The 9,137-nt window shown below is 49.8% G+C and overlaps 1 long non-coding RNA gene across 3 annotated transcripts in view; it reads left to right on the top strand.

Moving 5' to 3' along the window:
* The first annotated feature begins 6,615 nt into the window (after positions 1–6,615).
* Positions 6,616–9,137, top strand: part of LOC134911907 (uncharacterized) — a 38,873-nt gene continuing 36,351 nt past the window's right edge. For all 3 annotated transcript variants that reach the window (XR_010176954.1, XR_010176956.1, XR_010176955.1), the window contains exon 1: positions 6,616–6,726. This is a non-coding gene — a long non-coding RNA (uncharacterized LOC134911907). The remainder of the gene's footprint in view (positions 6,727–9,137) is intronic.

Genomic DNA, 9,137 nt, shown 5'->3' with positions numbered 1-9,137 from the left:
GGTAAGCGAGCGCGTATTAGCTTGGTGAAACTACAGCAGCGTAGACACAATGGAGGTGTAAATCTCCCCAATGTATTGGAGTACAGTTATGCCTCCCACTTACGTTACTTAAGAGACTGGCTACATGGTGGAGATCTATACTCCAATACAACTTTGGAAACTGCCTTCCTAAATGGCGGCAGTATTATTTCTTTTCTGCATTTACATGAAGGAGAGATACCCACTCCGGTTAGCGCGAACCCACTGCTAATGTCCACTTGGAGAGTTTGGCATTCCCTACGGCGCAAATGCTCTCTAAACCCTCATGTGTCTCTTTTCCTCCCCTTAGTCCGCAACCCCAGTTTCCAGGATGGGAACGCAGGCCATCCTTTTACTCTCTTGGAAAAGCATGGTATTACGTCCATACGTCAAATTACACATAGCGAACTGCGAAAACCACTTACGTTTACACAGGCAGCGTCACTCTTCCCGATATTAAATAGATTCCCCTTAGCGTATCTACAAGCTCAACATTATGTGGCGGTTAACTCTAGGCTACTGTCCCCACAGGACTATGACAACCCATTGGATAAACTATTATTGGTTGGGAACCCCCCTTCCAGAGCAATCTCTATTCATTATTCATTCCTGCACACACCTTTACAATACGATGACATGACGACGGGACTGGCACAGTGGAGAGACTATTTTCCGTCTCTTACCATGACAAAACTGTTGAGGACCTTTGAGCTATCTGTTAAATTAATACCTGCTGCGTCCTATGTCGAACTCTTTTTGAATGTCTGGCATAGAACGTATCTGTCGCCACACCGTAGACACCTGATGGGACTATTAGAAGACTCATCATGCCCTAGATGTGGTACACAACGGGCCGAGCTGTTTCATTGCCTATGGGGATGCCCCATAATCCGGAGATTTTGGGTCCAGATATGGAGATACACTACCCAACACTTAGTTAACTATTTACCGCTTACCCCTGAGTGGGCAATATTTGGTATAATGCCGGAGGGTCTTGGGATAGCACAAGGTGTCAAAAAATTGTTAATGATAATTTCCGCAGCAGCTAAAAAATGCATCTTACAGATGTGGTTACAACCCACGGCCCCGTCAATATCCCTCTTCTCAGGGAAGATTTTTCATATTTTTAGAATGGAATGGCTGGAAGCCTCTTTACAAAAGGAACGGTTTACCATGAAATTTTTTGAGACATGGGAAAGTTACATAGAAACTTTATCTCGCCCATTAAAAGAACAAGTGTGGAGATGTTTTCATAACACTTTGTGGTACGAGACTAGAGTTCATGGACAGGACCCCCCAGTTTCATTTAATACTGACTAATTATTAGTTCACCAAACCAAGTTGAGGGGGAGGGAGGCCACACTACCTTGCACTGAGGGGGAATTGATACGGATACTGGTGTGGGCGTGGATCCGGGCTCAAGCAACTCATTTTCATTAATTGAGAGTAACCTCTCTGTGACGATGCTGTATATATGTATTGATCCCTATATTAATTCATACTATTGCCATACTCTCACTGTTTGATGAATGGACATCTCTACTATACTCTCAAAAGACTGTATGCTTTGATATACCTTAATGTGAGATTCTCTTTGTTATGCTTCAACTGAAATAAAGAAATTAAAAAAATAAAAAAAAAAATATAGCTATTGACTTAGTGGACGGGTAAGTACAGATTGCGTTGGAAAGATGCAGGAGAAACAATCTGTCTGTGAGAAACATCTGGGGATAAGGTAGGTGTGTAGGGTAGGTGTGTGGGTATGTGTGTAGAATAGCACTTAGTTCCTGAGTGTTACATGTAAGATAGGGGTGTGGGTAGGTGTGTAGGTAGTTGTGTGGGGTAGGTGTGTGGGTATGTGTGTAGGGTAGATGTGTAGGGTAGATGTGCGTCTGGGTGTGTAGGTAGATGTGTAGGGTAGGTGTGTCAGTAGTTGTGTAGGGTAGGTGTGTGAGTAGTTGTGTAGGGTAGGTGTGTGGGTAGGTGTGTGGGTAGTTGTATAGGGTAGGTGTGTGGTTAGGTATGTAGGGCAGATGTGTAGGTAGATGTGTAGGACAGATGTGTGGGTTGTTGTGTAGGATACGTGTGTAGGGTAGGAATGCTGGGTAGGTGTGTAGGATAAGTGTGTGGATAGTTGTGTAGGATAGGTGTGTAGGTAGATGTGTGTCTAGGTGTGTAGGTAGATGTGTAGGTAGATGTGTAGGTTAGGTGTGTGGGCAGGTGTTTAAGGTAGGTGTGTGGGTAGGTGTGTAAGTAGTTGTGTAGGGTAGGTGTGTGGGTAATTGTGTAGGGTAGGTGTGTAGGATGGGTGTGTGGGTATGTGTGTAGGGTGGGTGTGTAAGTAGTTGTGTAGGGTAGGTGTGTAAGTAGTTGTGTAGGGTAGGTGTTTGGGTATTTGTGTAGGGTAGGTGTGTGGTTAGGTGTGTAGGTAGATGTTTAGGTAGATATGTATGGTAGGTGTGTGAGTAGGTGTGTAGGTTAGGTGTGTGGGTATGTGTGTAGGGTAGGTGTGTAAGTAGTTGTACAGGGTAGGTCTGTAGGACAGGTATGTAGGTAGATGTGTAGGTTAGGTGTGTGGTTAGGTGTGTAGGTTGATGTGTAGGGTAGGTTTGTGGTTAGGTGTGTAGGTAGATGTGTAGGGTAGGTGTGTAAGGTAGGTGTGTGGGTAGGTGTGTAAGGTAGGTGTGTGGGTAGGTATGTAAGGTAGGTGTGTGGGTAGGTGTGTAAGTAGTTGTGTAGAATAGGTGTGTAGGCTAGGTGTGTAAGTAGTTGTGTTGGGTAGGTGTGTAGGTATTTGTGTAGGGTAGTTGTGTTGGGTAGGTGTGTAGGATAGGTGTGTAGGTAGATGTGTAGGATAGGTGTGTGGGTAGGTGTGTAGGTAGATGTTAGGGTGGGTGTTTGAGTAGGTGTGTAGGTTAGGAGTGTGGGTATGTGTGTAGGGTAGGTGTGTAAGTAGTTGTGTAGGGTAGTTTTGTGAATATGTGTGTGGGGTAGGTGTGTTGGTAGTTGTGTAGTGTAGGTGTGTGGGTAGGTGTGTAAGTACTTGTGTAGGATAGGTGTGTGGGTAGGTGTGTGGGTATGTGTGTAAGGTAGGTGTGTAAGTAGTTGTGTAGAGTAGGTGTGTGGGTATGTGTGTAGGGTAGGTGTGTAAGTAGTTGTGTAGGGTAGTTGTGTGGGTATGTGTGTGGGTAGGTGTGTAAATAGTTGTGTAGGATAGGTGTGTAGGTAGATGTGTGGGTAGTTGTGTAAGTAGATGTGTAGGATGGGTGTGTGAGTAGTTGTGTAGGTAAGATGTGTGGGTAGGTGTGTGGGTATATGTGTAGGGTAGGTGTGTAAGTAGTTGTGTAGGGTAGGTGTGTGGGTAGTTGTGTAGGATAGGTGTGTAGGTAGATGTGTGTGGTTAGGTGTGTATGGTAAATGTGTGTCTAGGAGTGCAGGTAGATGTGTAGGGTAGGTGTGTGGGTAGGTGTGTAGGATAGATGTGTGGGTAGGTGTATACAGTAGGTATGTGGGCAGGTGTTTAGGGTAGGTGTGTGGGTAGTTGTGTAGGGTAGGTATGTGGATAGTTGTGTAGGGTAGGTGTGTTTGTAGTTGTGTAGGGTAGGTGTGTGGGTAGTTGTGCAAGGTAGTTGTGTAGGGTAGGTTGTAGGGTAGGTGTGTAGGTAGGTGTGTAGGGTAGGTGTGTGTGTGTAGTTGTGTAAGGTAGTAGTATAGGGTAGGTGTGAGGGTAATTGTGCAAGGTAGTTGTGTGGGGTAGGTGTGTGGGTAGGTGTGTAGGGTAGGTGTGTGTGTGTAGTTGTGTAAGTTAGTAGTGTAGGGTAGGTGTGTAGGGTAGGTGTGTGTGTAGTTGTGTAAGGTAGTAGTGTAGGGTGTGTGTGTGTGTGTGTGTGTGTGTGTGTGTGGGTAGGTGTGTGGGTAGGTGTGTGGGTAGGTGTGTAGGGTAAGTGTGTGTGTGTAGTTGTGTAAGGTAGTAGTTTAGGGTAGGTGTGTGGGTAAGTGTGTTGGGTAGGTGTGTTTGTGTGTATAGTTGTGTAAGGTAGTAGTGTAGGGTAGGTGTGTAGGGTAGGTGTGTGTGTGTGTGTGTGTGTGTGTGTAGTTGTGTAAGGTAGTAGTGTAGGGTAGGTGTGTAGGGTAGGTGTGTGTGTAGTTGTGTAAGGTAGTAGAGTAGGGAAGGTGTGTGGGTAGTTGTGTAAGGTAGTAGTGTAGGGTAGGTGTGTGGGTAAGTGTGTTGGGTAGGTGTGTGTGTATAGTTGTGTAAGGTAGTAGTGTAGGGTAGGTGTGTGTGTGTGTGTGTGTGTGTGTGTGTAGTTGTGTAAGGTAGTAGTGTAGGGTAGGTGTGTAGGGTAGGCGTGTGTGTAGTTGTGTAAGGTAGTAGTGTAGGGTAGGTGTGTAGGGTAGGTGTGTGGGTAGTTGTGTAGGGTAGGTGTGTGTGTGTGTAGTTGTGTAAGGTAGTAGTGTAGGGTAGGTGTGTAGGGTAGGTGTGTGTGTAGTAGTGTAAGGTAGTAGTGTAGGGTAGGTGTGTGTGTAGTAGTGTAAGGTAGTAGTGTAGGGTAGGTGTGTGGGTAGTTGTGTAAGGTAGTAGTGCAGGGTAGGTGTGTGAGTAGGTGTGTAGGGTAGGTGTGTGTGTAGTTGTGTAAGGTAGTAGAGTAGGGTAGGTGTGTGGGTAGTTGTGTAAGGTAGTAGTGTAGGGTAGGTGTGTGGGTAAGTGTGTTGGGTAGGTGTGTGTGTGTATAGTTGTGTAAGGTAGTAGTGTAGGGTAGGTGTGTGTGTAGTTGTGTAAGGTAGTAGTGTAGGGTAGGTGTGTAGGGTAGGCGTGTGTGTAGTTGTGTAAGGTAGTAGTGTAGGGTAGGTGTGTAGGGTAGGTGTGTGGGTAGTTGTGTAAGGTAGTAGTGTAGGGTAGGTGTGTGTGTGTGTGTGTGTGTGTGTGTGTGTGTGTAGTTGTGTAAGGTAGTAGTGTAGGGTAGGTGTGTAGGGTAGGTGTGTGTGTAGTAGTGTAAGGTAGTAGTGTAGGGTAGGTGTGTGTGTGTGTGTGTGTGTGTGTGTGTGTAGTTGTGTAGGGTAGTAGTGTAGGGTAGGTGTGTAGGGTAGGTGTGTGTGTAGTAGTGTAAGGTAGTAGTGTAGGGTAGGTGTGTGGGTAGTTGTGTAAGGTAGTAGTGCAGGGTAGGTGTGTAGGGTAGGTGTGTGTGTAGTAGTGTAAGGTAGTAGTGTAGGGTAGGTGTGTGTGTGTGTGTGTGTGTGTGTAGTTGTGTAAGGTAGTAGTGTAGGGTAGGTGTGTAGGGTAGGTGTGAGTGTAGTAGTGTAAGGTAGTAGTGTAGGGTAGGTGTGTGGGTAGTTGTGTAAGGTAGTAGTGCAGGGTAGGTGTGTAGGGTAGGTGTGTGTGTAGTAGTGTAAGGTAGTAGTGTAGGGTAGGTGTGTGTGTGTGTGTGTGTGTGTGTGTGTGTGTAGTTGTGTAAGGTAGTAGTGTAGGGTAGGTGTGTAGGGTAGGTGTGTGTGTAGTAGTGTAAGGTAGTAGTGTAGGGTAGGTGTGTGGGTAGTTGTGTAAGGTAGTAGTGCAGGGTAGGTGTGTAGGGTAGGTGTGTGTGTAGTAGTGTAAGGTAGTAGTGTAGGGTAGGTGTGTGTGTGTGTGTGTGTGTGTGTAGTTGTGTAAGGTAGTAGTGTAGGGTAGGTGTGTAGGGTAGGTGTGTGTGTAGTAGTGTAAGGTAGTAGTGTAGGGTAGGTGTGTGGGTAGTTGTGTAAGGTAGTAGTGCAGGGTAGGTGTGTAGGGTAGGTGTGTGTGTAGTAGTGTAAGGTAGTAGTGTAGGGTAGGTGTGTGTGTGTGTGTGTGTGTGTGTGTGTGTAGTTGTGTAAGGTAGTAGTGTAGGGTAGGTGTGTAGGGTAGGTGTGTGTGTAGTAGTGTAAGGTAGTAGTGCAGGGTAGGTGTGTGAGTAGGTGTGTAGGGTTGGTGTGTGTGTGTGTGTGTGTGTGTGTGTGTGTGTGTGTGTGTGTGTGTGTGTGTGTAGTTCATACTTGGGCAGTAAAAGATGTTTGAGAGACAATCTGTGGAAGAATGATTTATGGTGCAGCTATAATCAAAATCTAAAAGTGCATCCCCATAGCACTAAAAGGACAAATAACATATATAAAAGTAAGAAATGGAGAAAATGAAGAAAAAGAAAAAGTTTCTGAATCATCATCTGCTGTTGATGTGAATGACAAATATCCATAAAACGGTATTGCTTTTCCTTATTCACTATTAAGTGGTGAATAAATGTGGTGACGTGGGTTATTTATGGAGCGCTGGTGATCCATTTCTTACTTTTATATATGTAGTTCATACTTGCCTACTCTCCCGGAATGGCTGGGAGGCTCCCGAAAATTGGGTGACCCTCCCGGCCCCCCGGAAGAGCAGGCAAGTCTCCCGATTTGAGGGGTTCCCCTGCCCATCTGCCCACTTTGTGTGTAAAGTGGGCGGTCCGGGCAGTCGATGACGCGATTCTTGCTGAATCGCGTCATCATAGCCACGTCCCCCTGCAGTGTAATGCCGTTGATCGCGGCATTACAGAGTGGGGGCGTGGCTTATAGGAGGTGTCACCGTAACCCCACCCCGTCCCGCCCTTGCTCCGCCCCAACCCGCCTCCAGTCTACCCCCTCCTTACGTCACAGCGCTCCCTGGCCCGCCTGTTGAGCCGACCTGGCTGCTCTCTCCCGCAGAGAGCAGCCAGAATGTCAGTAAGTATGGTGTAGTTGTGTAAGGTAGTAGTGTAGGGTAAATGTGTGAGTAGGTGTGTAAGGTAGTAGTGTAGGGTAGGTGTGTAGGGTAGGTGTGTCACACAGAGGCGTCGGAACTGGGGGGGCAAGGGGGCAGCTCGCCCCCCCCCCAAACATAGAGAGGCGCCGATCAGGATAGAGGAGGAGCGGAGGAGCGATGTGCGGTCAGGTGAAAGACCGCACATTACATCCTCCGCTCCGTGTAGTGAACGTCCCGCGCCCAGTGCGGACCCCTCCCCCGTCATTTTCAGGCATTTTTTTGTTTGTTATAGCTGCCGCTGCGCTGCTAGTCACACAGCAGCAGCAGCATCCCTGCAGCCAGAGGAGCTCCGCCTCCTTGAGTTCTGCTCTGCGAGGTGCGAGCATCCTGGCCGTCAGCTTGAGGGAGGAGGGGATCTCTCCGCGCGCGATGGATACAGCCTGGAGCCGGACAGGTGAGCGGGAACGGAGAGGGTGAGGAGGCTGGCTGTGGACTGTGCGGCTGGAGGCATCGCCGGGGACAGCGTGGGGGAGAGAGGGAAGAGACGGCTGGAGGCATCATCCCCTGTGACAGCGGGGGAGGGGGAGGAAGCTGCCTTAGACGCCGCTGGAAGCATCCCCTGTGACTAGGGGTAGAGGAGGCTGGCTGTGCCACTGGAGGCATCCTCTGTGCTCTGTGAACGGGGGGGGGGGTGGGGGAGGAGGCTGTCAGTGCTGCTGGGAGGCATCCCCTGCCCCTGTCACCGTGCAGAGGGGGGGGGGGGGGGGTTTATCATTCACTATCCCCCTGTCACCCTCACCATGTCACCCACTATCCACCTGTCACCCTCACTATGTCACCCACTATCCACCTGTCACCCTCACCATGTCACCCACTATCCACCTGTCACTCTCACCATGTCACCCACTATCGCCCTGTCACCCTCACCATGTCACCCACTATCCCCCTGTCACCCTCACCATGTCACCCACTATCCACCTGTCACCCTCACTATGTCACCCACTATCCACCTGTCACCCTCACCATGTCACCCACTATCCACCTGTCACCCTCACCATGTCACCCACTATCGCCCTGTCACCCTCACCATGTCACCCACTATCCCCCTGTCACCCTCACTATGTCACCCACTATCCACCTGTCACCCTCACTATGTCACCCACTATCCACCTGTCACCCTCACCATGTCACCCACTATCGCCCTGTCACCCTCACCATGTCGCCCACTATCCCCCCGTCACCCTCACCATGTCACCCACTATCCCCCCCGTCACCCTCACCATGTCACCCACTATCCCCGGTCACCCTCATGTCACCCACTATCCCCGTCACCCTCATTTCACCCACTATCCCCCCATCACCCTCACCATGTCACCCACTATCCACCTGTCACTCTCACCATGTCACCCACTATCGCCCTGTCACCCTCACCATGTCACCCACTATCCCCCTGTCACCCTCACCATGTCACCCACTATCCACCTGTCACCCTCACTATGTCACCCACTATCCACCTGTCACCCTCACCATGTCACCCACTATCCACCTGTCACCCTCACCATGTCACCCACTATCCACCTGTCACCCTCACCATGTCACCCACTATCCACCTGTCACCCTCACCATGTCACCCACTATCGCCCTGTCACCCTCACCATGTCACCCACTATCCCCCTGTCACCCTCACTATGTCACCCACTATCCACCTGTCACCCTCACTATGTCACCCACTATCCACCTGTCACCCTCACCATGTCACCCACTATCGCCCTGTCACCCTCACCATGTCGCCCACTATCCCCCCGTCACCCTCACCATGTCACCCACTATCCCCCCCGTCACCCTCACCATGTCACCCACTATCCCCGGTCACCCTCATGTCACCCACTATCCCCGTCACCCTCATTTCACCCACTATCCCCCCATCACCCTCACCATGTCACCCACTATCCCCCTGTCACCCTCACCATGTCACCCACTATCCCCCCGTCACCCTCACCATGTCACCCACTATCCCCCGTCACCCTCATGTCACCCACTATCCCCGTCACCCTCACCATGTCACCCACTATCCCCCCATCACCCTCACCATGTCACCGACTATCCCCCTGTCACCCTCACCATGTCACCTACTATCCACCTCTCACCATCACCATGTCACCCACTATTCCCCTGTCACCCTCAGCATGTCACCCACTATCCACCTCTCACCCTCATAATGTCACCCACTATCCCCCTGTCACCCACTATCCCCCTGTCACCCTCACCATGTCACCCACTATCCACCTTATACCCACTATCCACCTGTCACCCTCACCATGTCACCCACTATCCCCCCGTCACCCTCACCATGTCACCCACTATCCCCCCGTCACCCTCATGTCACCCACTA

Source organism: Pseudophryne corroboree, chromosome 4 (genome assembly GCF_028390025.1).
Source record: "Pseudophryne corroboree isolate aPseCor3 chromosome 4, aPseCor3.hap2, whole genome shotgun sequence".
Taxonomy (NCBI): domain Eukaryota; kingdom Metazoa; phylum Chordata; class Amphibia; order Anura; family Myobatrachidae; genus Pseudophryne; species Pseudophryne corroboree.
This window is presented reverse-complemented; position numbering and strand designations above follow the sequence as displayed.